The 21341-nt window shown below is 51.5% G+C and overlaps 1 protein-coding gene and 1 long non-coding RNA gene across 6 annotated transcripts in view; one reads left to right on the top strand and one right to left on the bottom strand.

The window, feature by feature from the left end:
• Positions 1–637: 637 nt before the first annotated feature.
• Positions 638–9352, bottom strand: LOC308655346. 2 transcript variants are annotated; one of them, XR_014023455.1, is made up of 4 exons: positions 8730–9352; positions 7706–7867; positions 7227–7330; positions 638–1826 (listed from the first exon to the last, which is right to left on the bottom strand). It is a non-coding gene; the product is annotated as an uncharacterized lncRNA (long non-coding RNA). The 2 variants fall into 2 exon arrangements; XR_014023454.1 differs by having other exon boundaries at positions 7706–9352.
• Positions 9353–9687: 335 nt separating this feature from the next.
• The window catches only part of ZNF362 (zinc finger protein 362), a 36297-nt gene continuing 24643 nt past the window's right edge, over positions 9688–21341 (top strand). The window contains exon 1 of one of the 4 annotated variants that reach the window (XM_081305411.1): positions 9688–9843. The gene's annotated coding sequence lies outside the window, so the exon portion shown is untranslated. Of the gene's footprint in view, positions 9844–9906; positions 10046–20517; positions 21252–21341 lie in introns of those variants that run through there. The other 3 variants (XM_081305408.1, XM_081305409.1, XM_081305410.1) reach the window with 3 other exon arrangements.

Genomic DNA, 21341 nt, shown 5'->3' with positions numbered 1-21341 from the left:
CATGGACTGTGGATTAGACAACAGAATTGTGCAATATTAATTTCCTGTTTTTTTGTGATTGTATTTTTATTTAAGATAATACTGTTGTTCTGAGATGGGGTTGTGGATCAGTGGTAGAGCACTTGCCTAGCATGTGTGAGGCCCTGGGTTTGATCCTCAGCACTACATATAAATAAATAAAATAAATGTATTGTGTCTACCTAAAACTTAAAAAAAATAAATTTTTAAAAATTTTTAAATTTTTAAAAAATTTGTTGTTCTTAGAAAACACACTCTGAAATATTTTGCGGAAAAGAGGCATGATGCTTTCATGTGAGTGATGTGTATATGTGTGTATGTGTGTGTGTGTGTGTGAGAGAGAGAGAGAGAGAGAGAGAGAGAGAGAGAGAGAAACATATATCTAGGTAGAGCTGGAGAGAATAACAGAGTGAATGAAGTAAAATATCAACCATTGTGAATCTGGGTAAAAGATTTTTCAAGATTGCTTGTGCTATTCTTGCATCTTTTTTTAAAATTTTCAATTATTTCAAAATGAAACATCACCCCAAAACAAAACAATAAAACATAACAAAAACTCTGCAAAATCAAAAACACAAACGAGTTTACCTGGACTTAGTAGTACTGACACTGAGCCACTGCGTTTATTTTGGTTTTGAGGAACATAGACTTGCTAGAGTGGGTTAAGTAAGTAAAAAAAAAAAAAAAATAGGGATAAGTAAATGTGAGCTTATTTGGTAAAAGGATCTTTGCAGATGTAATGAAGTTAAGGATCTTGAGATTAGATCAATCTGGATTATCCAGGTGGTCCTCAAATCCAATGCCAAGTGTCACTGAAAAGTCAAAGGTCAAAGGAGGAGGAAAAGGGGAGCAGAAGGACTCTGTGGATACCTTGAATTTAGACTTCTGATTTCCAGAGCTGTGAGAGAATAAATCCCTGTTATTTTAAGCCACCAAGATTGTGGCAATTCATTATGATAGCTGCAGGAAGCACATATACCTGCCCAAAGGAGAATTGGCCTGGCACACTGTCGTCAAACCAAGGGAAAGGGCCTGCAGTTAGGCTGAACTCTGGGGTGGCTGGGATCAGATAGTGGACATTGCCCCTTTTGACATAGACTTCTATTTGCTTAGGTGGCTTCTTATGGGGCAATGACCTTAGATGTCTCCCAAGGAAAGACCAGAGAAGGGTTGTGACTGGCCTGGCTTAGATTATGTGATCCCTGGAGTCCCATGTGATATCCACATCCATTGATGAGGCATGTCACCTGGCAGTGGAGAAACCTGGGGACAGCTTTTTTTCCACATTGCTGTAGCATGCAAAGGGGATGCTCAGACAGGAATGGGTACCCCAGGGCTGGGGTCTGAAGTCAAGCCTGCCTTGGATGGTACAGCTCTCTTCCTCCTCCCGGGGGGAGCCTCCAGCATTTCTGCATTCCTGGCGATTTGTGCTGTCACTCTGGTTTAATGTCACTTTCCCTCCAATGTTGTGTAGGCCAAACTCAGGAACTTTGTTCTGGTGAATACACACCAATTATGATGCTTGTTCAGTGGCCCCCTTTCCTTTAGGCCTGACCCCTTCTCTAACTTCAATCCTAAAGGTGGCCTTGGGACATCATAGATGCTGGTCTACTAGTTGCATTTGATTAGTCCAAGGGTGGTCACCTGACTCAGGCTGGGGCAATAGGGATAGTTGCCCTTAGGAGGCTGAATCTTTGAACTGCAGGTTGGGGAAGATGTTGGTGTCCATTTTTCTCACCATATGGAGGAAGAATATAGTTGCTATCTGAGGGAGGCAGCGGTGTTCTTGTCCCTGGTTTGATTCATGGCTGAAATATGAAGAGACAGACAGAGGAAGGAAGGCTGGAGCCCCATTATCCCCAATGACTGGAAGAGCTCCTGCTGAGACCTACCCCCTTTTAAAGTTTTCACCACCTCTCCATAATGCCAGGTTGGGGACCAACCCTTTAGCACATATGCTTTTGGGGGACATTTAGATCCAAACTGTAGCACTGAGACATGTGTGTGTGTGTGCATGCGCGTGTGTGTGTTTTAACAGCTTGATTGTTCAAGTGTGTTGTCAACCCTTGTTGGGTTCTATGAGTGAGTAACCCTCTTTTTCTGCTTGCTTGCCAGCCTTAGATAGATAGATTACTACCTCTTGCAACCCAGAGTGTGCAAAAAGGATGGCCCATGATTTCATATGAACAGAATAGAGCCAAGCATGATAGGCTTATGGCGGGTCAAGTGGGCTCCATCTTATTTTATATATGGGGAAACTGAGGTCTAGAGAGAGGAGTGAACCAACCAAGCCAATCCCTGTGAGCGGTGGAGCTAGCTGAGGCCCTCAGTTGTCGGGCACTTGGAGTCATTTCTTTAAGGACCTTTCCCGAACTCTGGCAATCTGCTTTGCATATGATTGAGGGCAACTGGCCTTATTCCTCTCTGCCTCAATTTCCCTCTCCTGTTCCTGTGGGCATTCCATTCCTGGCAGAAGGGAGGGGAACCAGATGTTATGAATGGGCTGCTTTGAGTTCTCAGGGCCTACAAAAGGTTATTATTATTTAATTACAGCAAATGATAATTAAAAGGGAAAGTAATTGTCTGCCCTTTCATTATGGCCCATCTGCCCTTTTCCTCTGGCAGCCCCCAGGCCAGTCATAAAAGAGAGTTGGGTACAGATCTACGGTAAGGGCCACTCCAGGAGGACATCACCTTCCCCAGCTGGGAAGGGAGGGCTGTAAATAGTTACTGTCATCAGCCTTGCTTTCTAGAGGTGACCTGCGGCTGATGCAGCCCTTCTGTACCCAAGAACTCCTCGGATCCCACAGGTCAAGGGAGTTAACTACCACTTGCTGAGCATGGCCATGGCTTGGACACTGCACCCTGCCTACTTGGGCCAAGTCCTGTGGGAAGGGGTATATATCCCCCAAAGATAAACTTAAAATAACCCTTTTTACTCTAAACTTTTTAAATTTGGATTCATCAGGGCTCAGTGCTGCGGAAAGGCATATGTGTCCAAAAAATGTACATAAGCCCAAGGTACTTTGGAAGGATATTCTAACAGGACAATGGAAAGGTCCTGACCCAGTGGTTGTCTGGAGTCGGGGTTCTGTTTGTGTGTTTCCACAGGGAGAACAGCAGCCGATTTGGATTCCAGCCGCTTTGATAACCAGAGCGAACTCTTCAGGAATCCCTGCGAGAGCTCAACAGGAACTCAATGGGAACACCACGAGAACTCAAAAGTCATCATCTTAATGGCTTCCTGGCATCACCTCTCAACCACTACTTCTGGCAAAAATGCCATGTGTCATCCCGACTCGGCTGTGGCCCTCAACGGTCCTGCCCAAGAGAAGTCCAGATAGATGTCTAGCTCAAAGCAAATACTTGGCCAATGGTGGTGAGTACAATTTCTAATCCCAGAGCACTGCCCTGTGAAGTGAAGATTACCATCCACTTTTTTAAAGAACACTGAGAGCCTTTCAGGTGCTAAATGGACTAGGAACCAAGATTCGGACCCTAAGTGCCTGACCTCAAAGCTCATACTTGCCCCTGGTACTCTTGGCCTGTTTCTCAGGTGAAGAAATCGACGCCCAGAGTAGTCAGACAGTTTGCCCCAGCTCACAGGGGATTGAACAGAGTCTTAAGACTTGGAGTCACATTCTGGGCGCTGCTTGGTTGAGGTTCTGACCTGCTGCTGGTTCTTCTCTGTACCCCCGCCAGCTCCCTCCATCCCATGCCCCCCAGCTCACTACTGATGGCACCGATATGAAAGATGACTAAGACACAGTCTTTACCCTCCAGCTAAGAAAACGCTAAGCCGAATTGCAGACCTGGGAGCTGCTGAATGAGGCTGGCTTATGAACTGTCACTGCCTGTGACAGACATTGCTAATCAGTCATAGCATTCTTTGTGTTTAGAGCCCAGATTCCTAGGCCTTTGAGATTTAGATAACAGTTGACTGGAATTTCCTATTTCATATCTTGGGAAAATCCGATGATGTCCCCAAGACTTCTTCAAATTCCAGTAACTCACAAAGTCCTGGTCACTTCCATCTCTAATTTTCTGTTCCCAATGCACCCATACTCTTGTCTCCCCTGTTTGTCTTTCCTCTCTGCTCAGTGCCAATCCAGGTGACCTGGTGCCAACCTAATATTCAGAGTACAGCTCATGTTACGAGGCTCAAGGAGACAGAGCAAGGGTTGCATGGTAGCAAAGCTAAGGTCAGAAAGAGCAAGAGCAGATATCCTGGTTCTTACAAGTCCCCCAGCCCTGGCCCCTGCCCACCCCTCTTCTCAGGTTCTTCTCTTTTATTGATCACTCCACACTTCAAGACAATAGTCACACATTTCAGCTTGTTCATTTTCTGAGCCCCTCTGCCTTCAAAAATTTGATCCCCATCACTTTTTTTTATTACACGAATGAACTAATATGCACTGAATTTATAAACTGCTGTCAAGTTAAAGTATTAGAAATCTGAATATAGAATTATAGTTGGGATAGGTGTGCAAAAAGGGGAGAGGATCACCAATCTGTGAGAGCATCCTGAAGGTGGCAGAAGGATGTGGCTAGGGGCCAGATCAAGGCAGGTGATTATGAGTTTCTTAGGTGAGACTGTGGTGTGGTTAAACAGAAAGGGCCTTGCCCAAGAGGAGAACTGCCATGCAAAGGCCCTGTGGCAATGTGCTTTCTACTAACTCACAGGAAACCTATGTGGCTGCAGACTGAGGCCAAAGAGAAAAACAACCCTAGTTGAGGATGAAGAGTTTGTAGAGACCTGGAGGCCACAATCCCCAACATTCTATCATTAGAACAAAGTAGACCTCCATCCCCTGCTCACTTCATGGACAACTGTGGTTTATCCAAAGCTCCATGGATATCTCTGCTTAACAGAAGCCAAATATTCAGAGTCTCCCTAGAGAAAGGGGTAGAAGTTCTTCCTTTCCAATTCCATTCTCTCAAAAAGTAGAAAGGAGAGGACAGAGAGAATTGATCTCTCACCAATAGGAATTAGGTCAACAATCTAAGAAGCCAAGCAGCCAGTTGGGGACTGAAATGCCATTTCCCTGCACATCATAGCTTGGGAGGTGTGCACGAAGAGCTGGAAGAGCTCCTGTCAGGCTGCTGTCTGGCTGGTGTCCTCTGGGAACATTTGCCAGATGAGGAGCACGTGGATCCACCATGAGGTGGCAGCAGGCTTCTGGAGGACAGAGGGCCACATTGCTGCAGCCTGACCCACACATTCTCCTTGAATAGCTACCCTGTGAAGTAGGTATTCAGAAGAAGTTCTGACCAGGAGTTGGAGGACCCCGGCTAGAGGCTGGTCCCAAGGTTTAGCCAGCCACTTCCTACCTATGGGCTTCAGTTTCCCCAGCCTTCTTCTCAGAACTGCTGTGGAGGTCAAGTAGAAGGTGCCTGTGTTGGTGGTTGAGATTGTTTTGACCTCTGATAGGGGCTACACCCCACTTTGAGGGATGAGGCAGTGGCTAGCTTGGCTGGTGGGTAGGGAGGAGGAGATGGGACTCTCTTGACATCAAGGTCTCACTGTGAACATGCTCAGGGGATAAGGAAATGAAGCCAGGTTCACGCTGGGCAGAATGGTAGCTGCAGAACCCTGGAGTCCTCTGGACACCTCCTGATTTCTCACTCCCCACAACCACCAGTCACCAAGTCCTGGGAGCACTGAGTCCTTAAAGTGCCCCATATTTATCATCTGTCCACTTCTCTGGGTCCTTGCCAGTGTTACCGAGGTCTAAGCCATTGCCATCTTTCCCACGGAAGACTTTGGCTCCCTGGCTGTGCCCCTTTCTAGTCCACCCCCACCCCAGTGGCCACATAGGCCTTTTGGAATGAACTTGGGCCATGGGTTACTTCTTTATTTAACTGCTACTTCTCCATGACTCCCTACTTCTCTTAAACTAAAATCCTATACCCTCACCGACTCGAGCCCACCTGGGGCATCCATCCCAGAGTGTCATTTCACAGTCCCCCTCATTCCATTGCAGCTCCACTGTCCTTCCTGTCCCCTTAACATGGCAAGCCCTCCTTGTCTCTGAGCCTTCACATGCTTGTAAATACTGTGGAATAAGTGGGAAAAACACCCAGCAAATATGAGACATGGTTCCTTCCTCAAAGAATTTACTCTGATGCAAGAGAAAAATACTACATTCTCTACAGTAAAAGGCCAGACTGTAAAAGTAAATCAATGAGAAGGAGAGCAACCACAGAGAGCTTCCTAGAGGACCGTGAGGAATGCTTGCAGAATCGAAAAAAATGAGCTGGGTTTGCTGTCTGTCCCATCATTTGTTGATCCATTCAGCAAATATTTATTCTGATGCACCATGATAAGTGCTTTGTCAGAAGTGTGGCCAGAGGTCCAAGGGGATCAGGGGAACTAGGGGAAAGCATCTCTTTCTGTGCAGAGGATCTAGAATGGCTTCACAGAAGAGGTGATATTTGAGTTGAGCCTCGATGAGTAGGTGTTCATCAGAGAGAAGAGATGGGAGAAAAGGACTGAGGCTGCCAGGCAGACGGATGGGCACGAGAAGAGACTGGCACATGAAAGTTCACAGTGTGTTCAGGGATAAGAAGCATAAAGCATGGCTGGATTGGGAGGAGAGGAGTGTGAATACCAGTGGCAAAGAGCTGCGAGTCTCCGTGACTTCCTGCACCTCACCACACTGTCTCCATTCAGACCATGTTAACAGCATCACGGAAGGTCCTAGAAGGCTTTTAAAGAGGATGTCTAAACTAAGACCTGAAAGACGAGTTGAAGGTAGCCAGGAAAGGTGGGAGGAAACAACAAGGAAGGATGTTCCAGGAAGAAGGGACAGCATGTGCAAAGGTCACACAGAAGGGAGATGGCAAGGTCTGAGAGGCAGCTCACTTGGGATGACAGGAGCATGGCTTTCCAGGTGGTAAGAGAGGAGGAGGTGGTGAGGCTGAGATGGGCCAGGTCATGTTATCTGCCCCCCCACAGTCCCTTCCAAAGCCTAGCTCAGCAGCCAAGGTCTTTAGGATTCTATCTCTCTGCCTCTCTTTCGTCCTGCACCCCTCTGCCTCTGCGCGTGCGGTTTTAAGTGCTGCTGCTGATGATCATGACATAATAGCTTTGAGGACCCTCAGAATCTTAGGTACTATGATGAGCATTATTTCATTGACACTCTCAACAATGCTATGGCTAGTACATTTTGAAAGATTATTTTCTTGCCAGGTGTGGTGGCACACACCTGTAATTCCAGCGGCTTGGGAGGCTGAGGCAGGAGGATCACAAGTTCAAAGGCAGCCACAGCAATTCCATGAAGCTCAAAAGCAACTTAGAGAGACCCTGTCTCTAAAAACAAACAAACAAACAAACAAAGGCTGGGGATGTGGATCCATGGTTAAGCGCCCCTGGGTTCTATCCCCAGCACCCCCACCAAATTATTTTCTTTTTTAGACTTTATTTTTTAAGGTAAATTTTTAGCATACTTTCAGATTTACAGAAAGCATTCTAGAGAATTCCTGGGAACCCATTCTCACCACTTTTCCCTATTAGCAACATTTTATGTTACTGTTTAATTTGCTATAATTATTGATGGATACTTTTACTGATATATTATGGTTAATTAAAGCCTGTAGTTTATTTAGACTTCCTGAGTTTTCCCTTAATGCCATTCCCCCCCACCCCCGTTCCTGTTTCTCATTTACCACACCCCATTACATATACCTGTCATGCGTCTTCCGGTTCCTTGGGGCTGCTCCAGTTTCTCAGACTCTCCTTGTTTTTGATGATCTGGAGAGTTTTGAGGAGTAACCAGACAGGTGTTTTGTTGGATGCTCCACACTTGATGTCTGATATTTTTCTCCCAGCAAGTCTAGGGTTATGGTTCTTGGGAAGAAGACCAAAAAGGTAAAGTATAATTTTTATCACATAATATCAAGCTCACATACTATCAACATGGTTCATGACTGTTGATGTTGGCTTTGGTCACTTGGCTGAGGTGATAGTTGTCAGGTTTTTCCACTGTAAAGTACTTTCCTCCCTCCTTTTCCACACTGTGCTCTTTGGAAGGCACTCACTATGTGTAGACGAAGGCTAAGCAGTATGGAATAGCCACACAAATTATCTGGAATTCTTCTGTACAGGTGATTTGTTTCTTTGCCCCATTTATTGGTGGATTAACTCATGAAATATCTCAACAATGGACTGGCACTTTTACTCTCATTTCTGGAAGCTGGAAGATCTTCCTTTCTTCCCCACCAGGTTCACTCCAGAAGGACTTTCTGAAAACCACCTTCAGCTTTCCGGGGAAGAGTGGCCTCCTCTGTGTTCTCACACTGTGCCTTGTGATGCCAACTAATTCATGCCACATGTAAGTATGGTGCCTCTGCCCTGTGCCAGTCACTGTGCTTGGGGATTGGGGCTTGGGAATAAAGGGCCTCTATGGATCCTGTCCCCAGTTACCCCCATTTTTTGCCATCCTGTGCTAGACTAGAAACTCCATGAGGACAGAGACCTTGTCCAACTCATTCATAGCTGTGCTCCTAGTCAACCAGCACATCATCTGGCACTTAGTAGGTCCTCAATAAATGTTTACTGGACTGGGAAAGGCTTCCTGGAAGATATATGATTGTTCATGTGTGTGCCCCTCCCGGGGGGATTGGGTGCTTCCCGAGGGCAGGGCCAACCTGGATTCATCCTAGAGGCTGGGTAGCCATGTGTGCATAGAAATCTACTCGGTTAAAGAGACCTGAGCCGGCTGCCTCCTCAGGTAGAAGTGAAGTTTGGAAGCTGACACAGCCCGGGAGGCCAAATCAGGAGGACTTGGTGACTGATTGGCTGGGGAGGGTGAAGCGGGAGGAGGAGTCACACAGATGGCTCTGAGGTCCGGAGCTGGGGGACAGCCGTGCCACCTCTGATAGACTGTGAGGAGTGCCGCTGCCAGGCTCAGGCCGCCCAGTCCGTTGGGATTCAGGCCTAGGACCAGGAAGGGGTGGCCTTCCCTGTGCAAACTTCTGGTCCCCACCCCATGTCCTTGTCTTTAAAAAAAAAAAAGCCTGGATTTTGAGCACGGTTGTTCATTATCAGGTGTGAGGGTCCACTTCTTCCAAGAAGACCCCAGGGGCATCCTGGCACCGCGCGGGCTCAGCGGGGTCAGGGCCGCGGCCCGCCAAGTCCAGGTCCCCTGCCCGCCATCACCCGGGAAAGGGGTGGTGAGGCAGTAGCCGGGCTTGGGCGGGACAATGGCCGCGGCCGCCGGGGCCCCGGGAGCCCCCGTGCTGGGGAAGGGGCTGTCCTAGGGCCGGGCGCCGGTGCCCTCCCTGCGCGGCTCCGGCGGGCGGAGGGGGGCGAGGAGTTCCTTTGTGGCTCTGCCTCCGGCGCGGCGCGGGTGGGGGGCGCCGCGCAACTTTGCTAGGCGGCGGCGGCGAGCACAAGACGAGGCCCCGGGGCCCGAGCGGGGCCCCCAGCGCGCGGCCCGCCCCCGCCCCGGCCCCCTCCCCTCGCCGTCGCCAGCGCCGGGCGCTGCCCACTCGCCGAAGCCCCGGGCCGGACGGGCTGCGCAGCCAGAGAGGCGGGGGCCCGACGCGGCCCCCCCAGAGCCGGGCGCCTGGCGCGGGGGCTCGCCGAGCGCACGGGGGGCCGCGCGGCGCTGCAGACCCAGCCTCCCGCCGCCGCCGCCGCCGCCGCCTCGGCGCTTGCAGAACCCAGAAGTGAACAGCAGGCGACCCGGAAGGTTTGCGCGCGGCTCCGTACCGAGCCGGAGCCCGAGCCCGGAGCCGGAGCCGGAGCCCCAGCCCGGCCCTGCTCGGGCCGCCGGGCGCGGGGCTGCGGCCGCGTCCCGGAGGCGCCGCCAGCACAGCTAGGTCCGTGCGGGCCCGGGGTGCGCGGGGAGCGGGCCCGGCGGCGGCGGGCGGCCGCCAGCGGGAAAGTTGCGCCGAGTTGCGGGTGGGGGCCGGGCCGGGGCGAGGGCGCTGTCAGCGCGGGCCGGGGCGCTCCGAGGGCCCGGGGCCGCCTGCGCCTCGGGCCGGGTCCGGGGTGACGGCGGCGGCGGCGGCGGCGCTCGGGGTAGGAAGTGTCTCCGGCGGCGTGTCTGGGGTTGGTCTCCGAGTGTGTGCGTGTGCGTGTGTGTGTGTGTGTGTGTGCGTGTGCGTGTGTGTGTGTGTGTGTGTGTGTGTGTGTGTGTTTTCTTAAGCCGGGCTATTCAAACCTGCTGCAATTCTCCGGTAAACAATGATTCATGGGGCTTAATGCAAATAAACGGATTGCAAACGGCGCGGTTCGCGCACTTTGCAGCCGGCCCGGTGGAGCGGCCAGTGCCGGATTTCTCCCTTTTTTTGCAGATCTGCAGAATATGGCGTCCCTGTCCTGTTTTAAAAATAAGCCAGGCTGCCATTTTTGTTTTTCTTTTGTCTGAAAATTTTAATAAAACTGTCTGAGAATGTGGGAGAGGCGGCTGGAAGCAGAGGGGGCACCCGAAGGGTTGGCTTTTTTCCTTTTCTTTGGCGAGAGCCGCGAGCCTTTCGGGGAGGTGAGACACAATGCAATTGCACTTTAAAGAAAAAAAAATTAGGGAAGCTGCCGGGCGATTTCGGGGGGAGGGCTGGGAATTTTAAAGTTAACTCCGAAAGTTTTCTTTTCTTTTTTAAGCTTTTTTTTTTCTTTCTTTCTTTATTTTGTGGGGGAAGTCAGTGAGATGCTGAGAAAGGATCCCGGGCCCATTTCTCCCCCCAGCTAGCCGCCTTTGCAGGGTTTTTGAGAAAAGTTAACTGCCGGTTTCCTCATAGCTGCGCGTGGGGGGGGGGGGACGTGGAGGGTTTGGGCTAGGAGTTTGGGGACTGCCTGGGAATGGCTTCTGGAAGGGGCTCTATAAAAATGGCATTGTAAGGAACTATATTCTCAGATCTGGGGGAGAGATCTGGCACTAAGGTCCTGGAGTGGGCCCGAGGTTTCCAGCTAAGACCCCTGGCATGAGGCGGTAATCCTGCTCTCTCCCCACCACCCTGCCCTCAGTGTGGAACCTTTAGGAGCTGTGTGTGAGGTGGGCCTTTCTCCTTCATGGGTGGCCAAGGCCCCTTGGTAGGCGGGAATGGTGCTCTGGGCGGTGCGGTCCCTCCCACCCCGACTTGGGGCAAGTGTGATTAGCTGACGGCAGTGGGAGAGCCCCTTCCCCAACTTGGTGGTCCTCGTGGCCCCCAGAGATGGTGAGGAATGCCCTTGATGGTGGGCTTTTGGCTGGGTGTAGGCCTGCAGCCCCGGGGATCCTGTGGGTGATGAACTATGCCTGGTTTGCTAGTCCCCTGTGGTGTGGGCCTGTCTCCTATGCATGCTCTTACCCCTTTCTGCCACTTATGTGGGACATACTGGAGACCTCTGAGTTGGAGGCAGTTTAGACTTTAGTTAGTTCCTGAAGTATCTGGCTGGACGGGTCAGGACTTGCCTGCTCTGCCCCCTGCAGAGGGGGCTTGAAGACCAGGCCCACAGAATCTGGGGTAATTGGTGCTGTCCAACGGGCCATGCAGAGTTGGACCTGACCTTTTCCCCATTGGGAAAGTCTGACCTGGGAGGACCCTGTACTCTGCTCTGAGCCTGTCTAATCCCTGCCTCCAACCCCCATTTCCTGGAGGAGAGACCTTTATGTCTCAGCCCTGGTCTATGTCCTGGATCTCCTGGACCATGTGAGCTCCCTAAGGGGCAGAATCTGTGGTTGAAGGCTGGAGTTTAGAGCTTCAGAGCTGCAGAGCGAGGCATGCCTGGGTCAGAGGGTACCAAGCCGGGCATTTTTTAGAGGGAGAAACAGGTCCAGAGAGGGAAAATGACTTGCCCAAAGTCACACAGCCAGGTAGAAGGAGAGCTGAGCCCAGGACCCACGTGTCCAGGTTCCCACTGTTGGGCTCTTTCAGCTGTTGTCCATTGAGGGCTCTGGTGCCTAGAAGGTTCGTTTTGGATAGAACTAGACTGGAGTGGGGCAGTGTAACCTCCCACTGACCCCTGCCATCTTAATCCTTCTTTAGAAATCAAACTTTACAGTGACAGTGTGGCACCCAGTTTTTGCCACCTCCTGGAAACTCATTTGGGGTGAGATGTTCAGATGGGGTCATTGACTCCATACTAGAATTTCGGAAACTGAGACTTGGAGAGGTTGGACAGTGGCAGTGGGGAGCTTTTCAGGCAGACTTTGGTGCTTGTGGGCAGGACTCTTCCCCAACCTTCTAGTTTGGTCTCTGAAATTCTGCTGACCCCAGTGACTATGTAAAACTCCAGAAACTGACCCCCTCCTCCACTGTATGCCAGAGATGGAAAGGCCCTGGGGAGGTCTTTTGGGCTCAGAGAAAGGAAGCCACTGCTAAAAGTCACTCAGTGGTTCTTATCCCAGCTAGGACCACGGCCTGCCTTGGCCACCTGTCTCCTTTCCTCTATGAGACACTAGGGACAATGAACCACTCTTCCCACTGCCAGCTCCGCCAGCTCCACCTGGGCCCAGGGGAGCTGTGAAGCTGCTGGTGGGCATCATGGCCAGCACTTAGTGGTGACCTGTGTTTGTCCTAGGTGCTGGGGAGTAGGCCACCTGTAGTCTTGGTGAGTGGAAGCAAGCTGGTCCCAGGTGGAAAGTGGAAGTGGTGTGTGGGTGAGGGACAGACTAGGTCTGAAGCTAGTCTGGCCCCAGCCCTTCCCTGGGTGGGCACTTCTTTGCCCTACCTCTCTCCATTCATCCGTTTTTTCTGCCATTGATTAGTTTATTCATTCATTCGTTATTAGAGTGTTCGTTTACCTTTTCAATGTCCATTCATTGGTTTTTTGGTTAGTCAACTCAGTGGTCCTTCCATCTAACCATCTGTCCATCCATCCAATCCTTGGCTCACCTAGCCCGGTTGCACAGGTGGAGGTACAAGTTTGGTCCTCCAGGGTTCTAAAGCCAACAGGGAAGAAGAGGTGAGGCTGCAGGTGCGTGAGGTACCATCCAGGGCAGCATTTCCGGGGTGCCTACATGGGTCCCCAGGGAAAGCCTCTCAGGGAGCAGGAGCCTGGAAAACACCAGAGGAGTTCTGTAGATGGTCACAGTGGTGGAACTGGGTTCTGGATTAAGAACCATTTGTGTCACATGGCTTTGGGGCTTTGAGCACATTGTTTCCTTCTCTGGCCTTGGTTTCTTCATCTCTAAAATGGTACTGTCTGTGAGTTTCTCCTGGGTTGGTGGCAGTGATAGCAACACAGCATCTGCAGTGTCTCCCATCGCTGGCCAGACATGTCCTAGGAGCTCACTGACAGTGACCATCAAGGCCCTGCCTTTCCTCTGTGAACTAAGGTGGTGGTTTCAGAATGAGCCAAATGATCTGGAGAATCTGAAGGCCCTGCTTCTGCCTTGTCATTCCCTTTTGAAACTCTTCTGCGATTTCCTGGACATTTAGAAGGGGGGGGCAACAGTCTTTTCTGGACCAACAAAGCACTTCATGGTCCAGGCCTTGCCTGCGTCTCAGCCTGGGCTCCTCTGCCCTGCTTGCCCATCTCACCACCCCTAGCCACCCTGCCTTCTTTCTGTACCTCAAATTTACAAAGCCTGTTGGTGGGGCCTTTGCACATCCCCTTGCCAGGATTGCTTTTCCCTTTTGCATGACTGGCACCAACTGAATATCACCTCCTCAAAGGGGCTTTCCTGACCATTTGCTCTAAAATAGCTTCCCACTGTCACTCTTTGTCACATGAGCTTCTTTTTATTTTCTTTTGCAGCTTTCAGATCTGAAACCTCCCCCCGCTCTCTTTCTTTCTCTCTCCCTGCCTCCCTGCCTCCCTCTCTCCCTCTTTCCCTCTCTCTTTATTTGCACTTGCTCTCTATACCACTAGAACACACTCAGGCTCCCTGCAAGCTTCCAGCATGGTGTGGCTGAGGTGGGGCAAGGCTGCGGAGTCCAGGTGTGGCAGCAGCCCCAGCGGCCTGGGAGATGAAGTTACAATGAGGTCTGTCTTTTCCTTCCCCTGGGAGGCTCTGGGTTGTTGTTAGGAAATAATGAGATGATTCAATCGCAGAATCTAAGACTCCCAGACTCTCCCAATCTCAGAATCTGAGCAGTTTCCAGCTGAGAACCTTTGACACTTGGATTTTTTGCATGCTCTGATCTTGGATTTAGAATCTTACAAAGTGAACTCTCACCACCTTATTTATTTAGTGACAGAGCTCAATTTGACAGAGCCACACCATGTACTACAAAGCTTTATAAATATGAACTTATTTAATCCTCATTGATATTACCCCCATTTTGTAGATGAGGAAACTGAGGTACAGACAGATGAAGTAACCAGTTGTCATGGTGTTGCGGGGGCTGGAACCCAGCACGGTGGGACTTCTTAGGGTCCCCCGGCTATCCAGGGGAAGCCCAGCCTCACCTGACCCCTGCACAGAGCAGGAATCCCCTTCTCACATCTTGACAAAAGGGCCTCTGATCTCTGCCAGAAACCCCCCTCCAGCGAGCTCCCTCTTTACCAGGCCTGCAGCTGCCTGTGGTCAGACAGTTCTCATTTGCTGGGAAGATTTTCTTTTTTTAAAGTGTAAAGGGCTGCCCCTCTCCAATGACTGACACCTGCGAGGTGATGTTAGCGTTACAGTTTCCCAGTGCTTTTGACCTTGTGGTTTCATGGCCTCTTTCTCTTGGACTTGTGAGTTCCCTGGGTCAGGTAGCCTTGTTGAACATGTGGAGGATTGAATGAATGAATGGGTGCACAGAGGCGGCATTAGCACCTGGTATTTCCTGAGCTTCTTTCGATATAGCACTGGCTGGCACTTGTCCCGAGTTTTTGGACAGGCTCAGTGTAGTTGGGGAAAGGTGGCACTTTGCAGTAAAGTGAATACCTGATGATACCATCTTGGGAATCATGGGCAATCCCAGGTCTAGCACTTTGGGAAGGCGGAGCTCACAGATGATCCAACCAAACCTCATTTTATCACTGGGGAATCTTAAGTGGGAAGAGGAGCAGGCCTTGTCTAAGGCCAGGAGTGCCTCCTGGGGCTCTGCCTGGGGGAACTTCTGCTCCCCAGGTACCCACTCCCGGCTGCCACAGCCTCTGCCTGGGAGTTCAAGGGCAGGAGAAAGCCCTCAGTGGGGCAGCTGCTCCCCTTCTGGCACTAAATTCCTCACCTCTGCCTTGGGGGCGATATTCCTGGGTGCACAGGGCTGCGTCTGTCACTTGAGTGACAGGAATGGGTTGAGGGATAGGATGGTGGGGATGGCTCTTGAACTCAGGGTCAGAGCTGGATTTTAGAGACTAGGTAGGATTTGGGGAGGTGGCTGGTTAGTGTCTTTGGTGGAAAAAGTGTGACAGGTGAGGGATTGGCTCTGGGGCCTAAGAAGTCCTATCTTATTTCTGCCCCATCTGTGGCCACCAGGATGTCCTTGGGGCCTCCCCACCATTTAGGTCCTTTTCTGAATGTTGTGAAAGGGCTTCAGCCTCCTTGAGGGGATAGTCTAGCTAGCCAGTTCTAGGATTCCTGGCTAGGGTGGACACATCCCCTGACACATTCAAACATACACGTTCCTACATATTCACACAATTAGCTATTCCACTACCACTCCTGACCCTAGCCCCTGCCCCATCTTTGCTAATTTGGGGTGCTTCCCTGCCGTTTCAGAAACAGTACCTTGGTGCATGCACCATATAGGGACATGTACATACACCCTGCCACCCGAAGGGTTGCACATCTGTGTACACTGTGTACACCCTCCCAGGAAACTGAATGCAGCCAGGGCCTGCTCAGCCGTATGTCCTCGAACACTTGTGGTCCTCAGCCTGTGCATTTACACAGAGCTCTCCTCACCCAGGCTTGCCTGTACACATGTGTTGTACACTTAGGCACATCTTGCACACATGCTCATTTACACCAATGAGAATGTAGCCCTGCATTCTAGGCCTTGCACTTATGCCTGTGCCCTATTCTTGCCTGGATCTGCTTGAAGGAGCAGGCAGCTCTTTGCCATCCATCCAGCAGTATTTATTGAGCATTTACTGTGTCCCAGGCCTGTGGCAGATGCTGGGGGTAGAGGGAAAGAAAAGTGACATGGTACCTGCTTGGACCCTCTCTCTCTTTCTTGGTTGCCTGGTGCTGCGTGTCCTCTGGTCCCCAGCCATCCTGAGCCCTGCTTGACCTGCCCCACAGGCTACCTGCCAGGCAGGGGGATGAGGAGCACTGAGATACAGTATGGGGAGGGGCTTATGATCACCTGCCAGGGGTTTGCTTCCCAGGAACCCTGGCACCTGTCTAAAAGGATCCTGGGGACAAGGCCCAGCTGCAGTCTTGTTTTGAATTGGTTGCAGAGCTGGATGGCCTCCAGCTGTCAACAGAGCAGCCCTGGGGTCCCAGGTAGTGGAATCTCCTGCAGGTCTTCCTAGTGTAGGAAAAGGCTCCCTTAAGCCTTGGGGAACTTACCAAGGACAGTTAATGCTCTCATCTCCTGAGTCCCTCCTGCACACCAGGTTCCATTCTACAGCTTTAACCTATTGAGGCGTGTAGTCCTCTCAGTAACCCTGTGGGGACACCACTGCCATCCCAGTTGACAGATGAGAACTGAGACTCAGGGCCTTTGTAATGATCCCAAGGAGCCAAGCCCTGCTGTCGGGTCCCAGAATCCATACTGTTAACCCCTGGGCTGCCACATTGCCCCTTTGGGCATCCAGGGGCCCAGGGTACGACTTTGTTGGGCCCTTCAGCCCCTGGAAGAGGGAATGAGGAGGGGGACTTGGAGGGCTCCGCTCCCTTGACCCTCACCAGCACATGGCTTTGGGGAGGTGAGAACCACCCTAGGCCTCATTTTGGACCCCAAACAAGGAAGAGATTATCATGGAAGGCAAGAGGGAGGAGCCTTAGGTGGGGACTGGGGGTGAGAAAGGCCCAGGCAGCCTGGGCGTCCTGGGTACATGCTTTACATAAGTCCCTGTGCCACTGAGGGTGTTCTGGGCCTCTTTCTGAGTATGTGCTGTATCTTGAGATGTTCACAGCATCCACCGCACGAGGTCATCAGGAGTCCCAATGAGAAATGCTCTGGAAGCATCTAAGGGCACCCGGAAGGAAAGAAGTACTTAGTTTCTATCATCATCATCCTCGGCCTGTGGGCATGGGAGCGGGGTCCCCAGCGGGCCTGTGTTCATAGTTTGCAGAACATTCTCTCGGCCCTGAGAAGGTGTGGGCCTTGTCCCTCGGTGAGGGCATCCAGGCTCCCAGAGAAGGTCCACTGCCTGGGGCGTCTGTAGGTGACTGGAGGTGGGGTCCCAGAGGGTGAAGGGATAGGGCAGCACAGACCGCAGCCCCTTCCCACTAGAATCAGCTCTGCATTGCCACGAAGACAGCCCTGCCCAGCCTTGGCACTGAGGAGACCCAGCCGAACTGCATCCAGCACCCTCAGGAGCCCTGCTCCTCACAGGGGGTTCCCGGGAGCGAGTTTCTGAGGCTGGCCTGGCCAGGGTCTTGGGGATAGGGTGGGGTGCAGCAGAGGGGCTCTAGGCTGCAGGGAGTGGAGGTGGGTGGAGGCAGTGGGTCCATGGGAGGTGGATTTGCAGCTGTAAGGGTCTCCAGGAGCTGGGACAGCTCAACTTCTCCTTCCTAGATGGCCTCCTGCTCATCCCTTCCAGGCCATCCTCTGGCCCTGTCAGGACCCATCCCTTGAAACCCTTGACCACGCCCTCCCCACTCAGTCTTCAGGGACCCATGGAAAGATCCCTGTTCTCGCTGATTCTCTTGGGTGCTCCTTGAGCACACTGTGGACTCCCATGGCCCTCATGGCCTGTGCTTGGCTCTAGGCCGCAGCAGTGGCCCTGTCCTTGGGTCACCACTGATGGGGAGACAGGAATATTTAGGGTGTGAGAGGTTGGGCTAGAGAGAATGCAAGGGGCACAGGAATGTAAATCGGGGCCACCCAGTTCCTGTTGGGGGAAGGTCAGAAAGTGACCTCTAAGTTGAGGCCTGAAGGAAGACCCAGCCAAGCTGTGGGGCCCAGAGGAAGTATGGTGACTGCCACCTAGACCCAGGCCCAAGCCCCTCCTCAGAGCTCACAGCTGACGGGGGCCTGGACAGACATCCAGGCCATTCATAAGAATGGGTGACATCTGAGCTCAGAATTGGTGACAGGGGTCTAGGGGGATAGTTTGGCCCCAGGTCAGTATAGGATAAGGCACGATGCACAAGAGCAGCTTGTTGGAGGACCTGCCAGTGGCATGCCTCGTGGGAGAATGTGGCCAGCAGGACCTTCCTGGCAAAAACCTTGAGTGTCTGGCTGCAGCTTTAGACTGGACCCCCAAAGCATGGGAACCCGAGAGGGATTTTCAGTGGGAGAGCGAGTAACCTGGGCAGGCTAGGCTGTCCCTTGGCCTGTCCTCGTTTGAGCCTCTGGATGAGATGGGATGGGAGCCCCTTCCTGACGGCTCACCTGTTGGGGTCGAGGTGAGCCTGGGCTTACTGTGGGACTTGAAGCAAGTTGATGCTCCTCTCAGAACCCCAATCTCCTGGGTCAGTTTGCAGGACTCGGGGCCGGAGTCCTTTCTGGGGCCGTGGGCTGGCCCCAGAGTTTTTGTTTTGTTAAAGTTTGTTGAAGCTTTGCTTGTATTAAAAAGTATTTCTTTAAAAAGTCTCATAGTGTTGGGCATGGTGATGCATTCCTGTAATACCAGCAACTTGGGAGGCTGAGGCAGGAGGATCCAGGTTTGAGACCATCCTCAACAAGTTAGCAAGACCATCTCAAGATAAAAACAACAAGGTCTAGGGAGGTAGCTCAATGGTAGAGTGCCCTGAGCTCACACTCTAGTACTGGGGGAAAAAAAAAAGTCACGTAGCCACTGTGTAGAAAAACCGTAATATAGAGAAATGAAATAAATCAACCCTACCCCCATCTCTGCCCCACTCCAGGATTCAAAAACTACCACATTAGCATTTAGATGTTTATAACCTAATTCTTTCAGTTTTTATAAAGATGTCATTGCTTTATTTATAGATATAAAATTTCAATCTTCTCCATGAATACTTTTTTTGTGTTTTTCTAAATAACTGCAGTATTTTCTAATTCTTCTTGTTAATGGATCCAGTGTCGGGGTGGAGATCCTGGGCTCAGAACCCAGTGGCCTGGATTCAAGTTCTACACTCAATGCCGGACGAGTCACCTGATCTCTCTGTGCCTCAGTTCCTGATAGGTCTATGTGAATGTTGAAGGGGTCCGGAGGATGCCAGTAGCACTGGCTCTTGCTAATGACTGTCGACTACGATGCTGAGCCACACGATTAACAGACCCATCCCCCTATTGCTTAAAAGTTTGGCTGTTCCAGATTTTTGCTGCTGTGAAACCACAGAAGCAAACAGCTTTGTCTTTCTTTGGGTTATTTTCTGAAGATGGATGCCCGAGAATGGGATCACTAGGCCAAGAAGTCTGAACCTTTTTAGAGCTCTTGACACGTGATGGCCAGATTGTTTTCAGAAATGATTATTCCAGTTTACACTCTCACGGATAATACATGGAAGTGCCAATTTCACCATACCCTCGCTGGTATTGGGTATTATCATTTTCTTGTTTCCTTTTGCTCTTTTGACAGGTGAAGCTCATTTAATTTTCACTGCCAGGGAAGCAGAAGCATTTGCTGTGTTTATGAGCTGTTAACCTCTGTTTCAGGTCTGCTAGGCTTTACGGAGACATGTAGCCCTTCCTCGGATCAATTAGGAAGAGATGCTTAGATACAGGAAATAGAGAACAGTGCCATGCAGGGGATGGCATAATGGGTAGTGGGGACTCAGAGGAGGTGGAGGGGCTTTCTTCTAGCCAGGCCCTGACCTTCTAGCTCCTTCCACCCAAGCATGCATGCCTTCAGACCCTTACCAGACACCATGTGGCGTTTAAAAGGTCAACACTCAGCCGTGATGCTTCTCTGATGCACTTGAGTCCAGCAGCAGAGAAAATACACCGAGCGGAGTGAGTGAGGATCTGGTGATGGAGGCACAGGTTACAGGGAGCAGAGCCCAGGGTGGAGGTGGAGCAGCCCCTGTGGGCTTCCAGAAGGAAATGGCCTGTAAACTGGGGCTCCCAGGAAAAGTTGGGATGAACCAGGGAAATGGGGAGGGCAGAAGGTATCAGGGGGAGGGCACAGCCTGCTTGGAGTTGAGGAAACAAGAAGAAAAGTGGAGTTCCAGGGGACAAGGAGATTGTCTGGGCCATGTACAGAGGGGAATGACAGGCCACAGAGGTCAGCAGGAGCTGGCTATGTAAGATCCAAAGAACCTTTAGACTGGAGGGAAGTAGGGAGCCATGGGAGGCTCAGTAGGGCAGCCCATGACTGCAGTGGGAGATGGAATGGAAGATGAGGGTGCAAGTGGTCTCTTAGCAGCAGCTGAGGCCAGAGCTGGAGGGGGCCTGGACCTGAACAGGGGAGGGGTGACTTCCTGTTTCCTCCGACCTGTAGACTCCTAAGCAGGTTCACAGTGCTCAAAGCATGTCACTTCTTTCAGGTAGCCCTTCCAGTCACCTACTCCCCACGCAGGTCCTATATGCTTGGGGGTTGGGGGCTGTGGGGGACTTGGCGCAAGTCCTACATGCTTGGGGGGTGGGGGCTGTGGGGGGCTTGGCGCTGGCGCCCCTGACCTTCCCCTGCTCCGCCTCCTTCATGCCTCCAGACCCTGCATCTGCTGCCCCCCTCGGGCTACCAAGCACTTTCTTTCATTTTTTTTTTTAGAGAATAAATTTATTGTTTTCATTATAAAAGTAACTGAATGACATTACTGAGAATTTGGAAACCAGAGAAACAAAGACAAAAACCCAAAGCGGCGGGCGCCTGCCCGCCTGCCTACCCCCCTCCTCTGGGCGTGGCTCCCTGCAGCTTGCTTTTTCTGACGCAGGTTTTTATTTTTGCCTCCTTGTAATCATAGTGTCCAGACACTTTTGGGTCCTGCGCTCTCGCGTTTGCTTTGTTGGGAGCAAGTTCCCCTGTGGCCTGGGAGCCCTGGGCAGGCTGCATTTTTTAATGTCTGGGGCTGGGGTGGGGGTGGGGGGGGCACGCGTTGCTCAACAGCTCCCCCTGCTCCACCGTGGGCGAGGCTCCTCAGCCTCAGCCTGGACGCTGGCCTCTGTGTGTCCTGCTGTCTGGGTCTGAACCTTCCCACACTGCAGGGCCTGGCACCTGGTGTTTCCCTCCCTCAGTCCCCCCTCCCTAGCCCTTTTGTGGAGTTTCCCGGGTTGACCTCAGAAGCCACCCTCCTGGGAAAGGGTGTCAGACAGACCTGCTTTCAAATCCAGACTCAGCTCTGGAACCTCAGGCAAGTTGCTGAACCTCTCTGGACCTCACTTTCTTCATCTGTCCAATGGGTTCACCGAAACAGTAAAGTAATGGCTATCATTATTCCACC

Source organism: Spermophilus citellus (assembly GCF_964194105.1).
Source record: "Spermophilus citellus genome assembly, chromosome: 9".
Classification (NCBI taxonomy): domain Eukaryota; kingdom Metazoa; phylum Chordata; class Mammalia; order Rodentia; family Sciuridae; genus Spermophilus; species Spermophilus citellus.
Note: the sequence above shows the minus strand (reverse complement) of the source record. Positions and strands in the feature narration are given on the sequence as shown.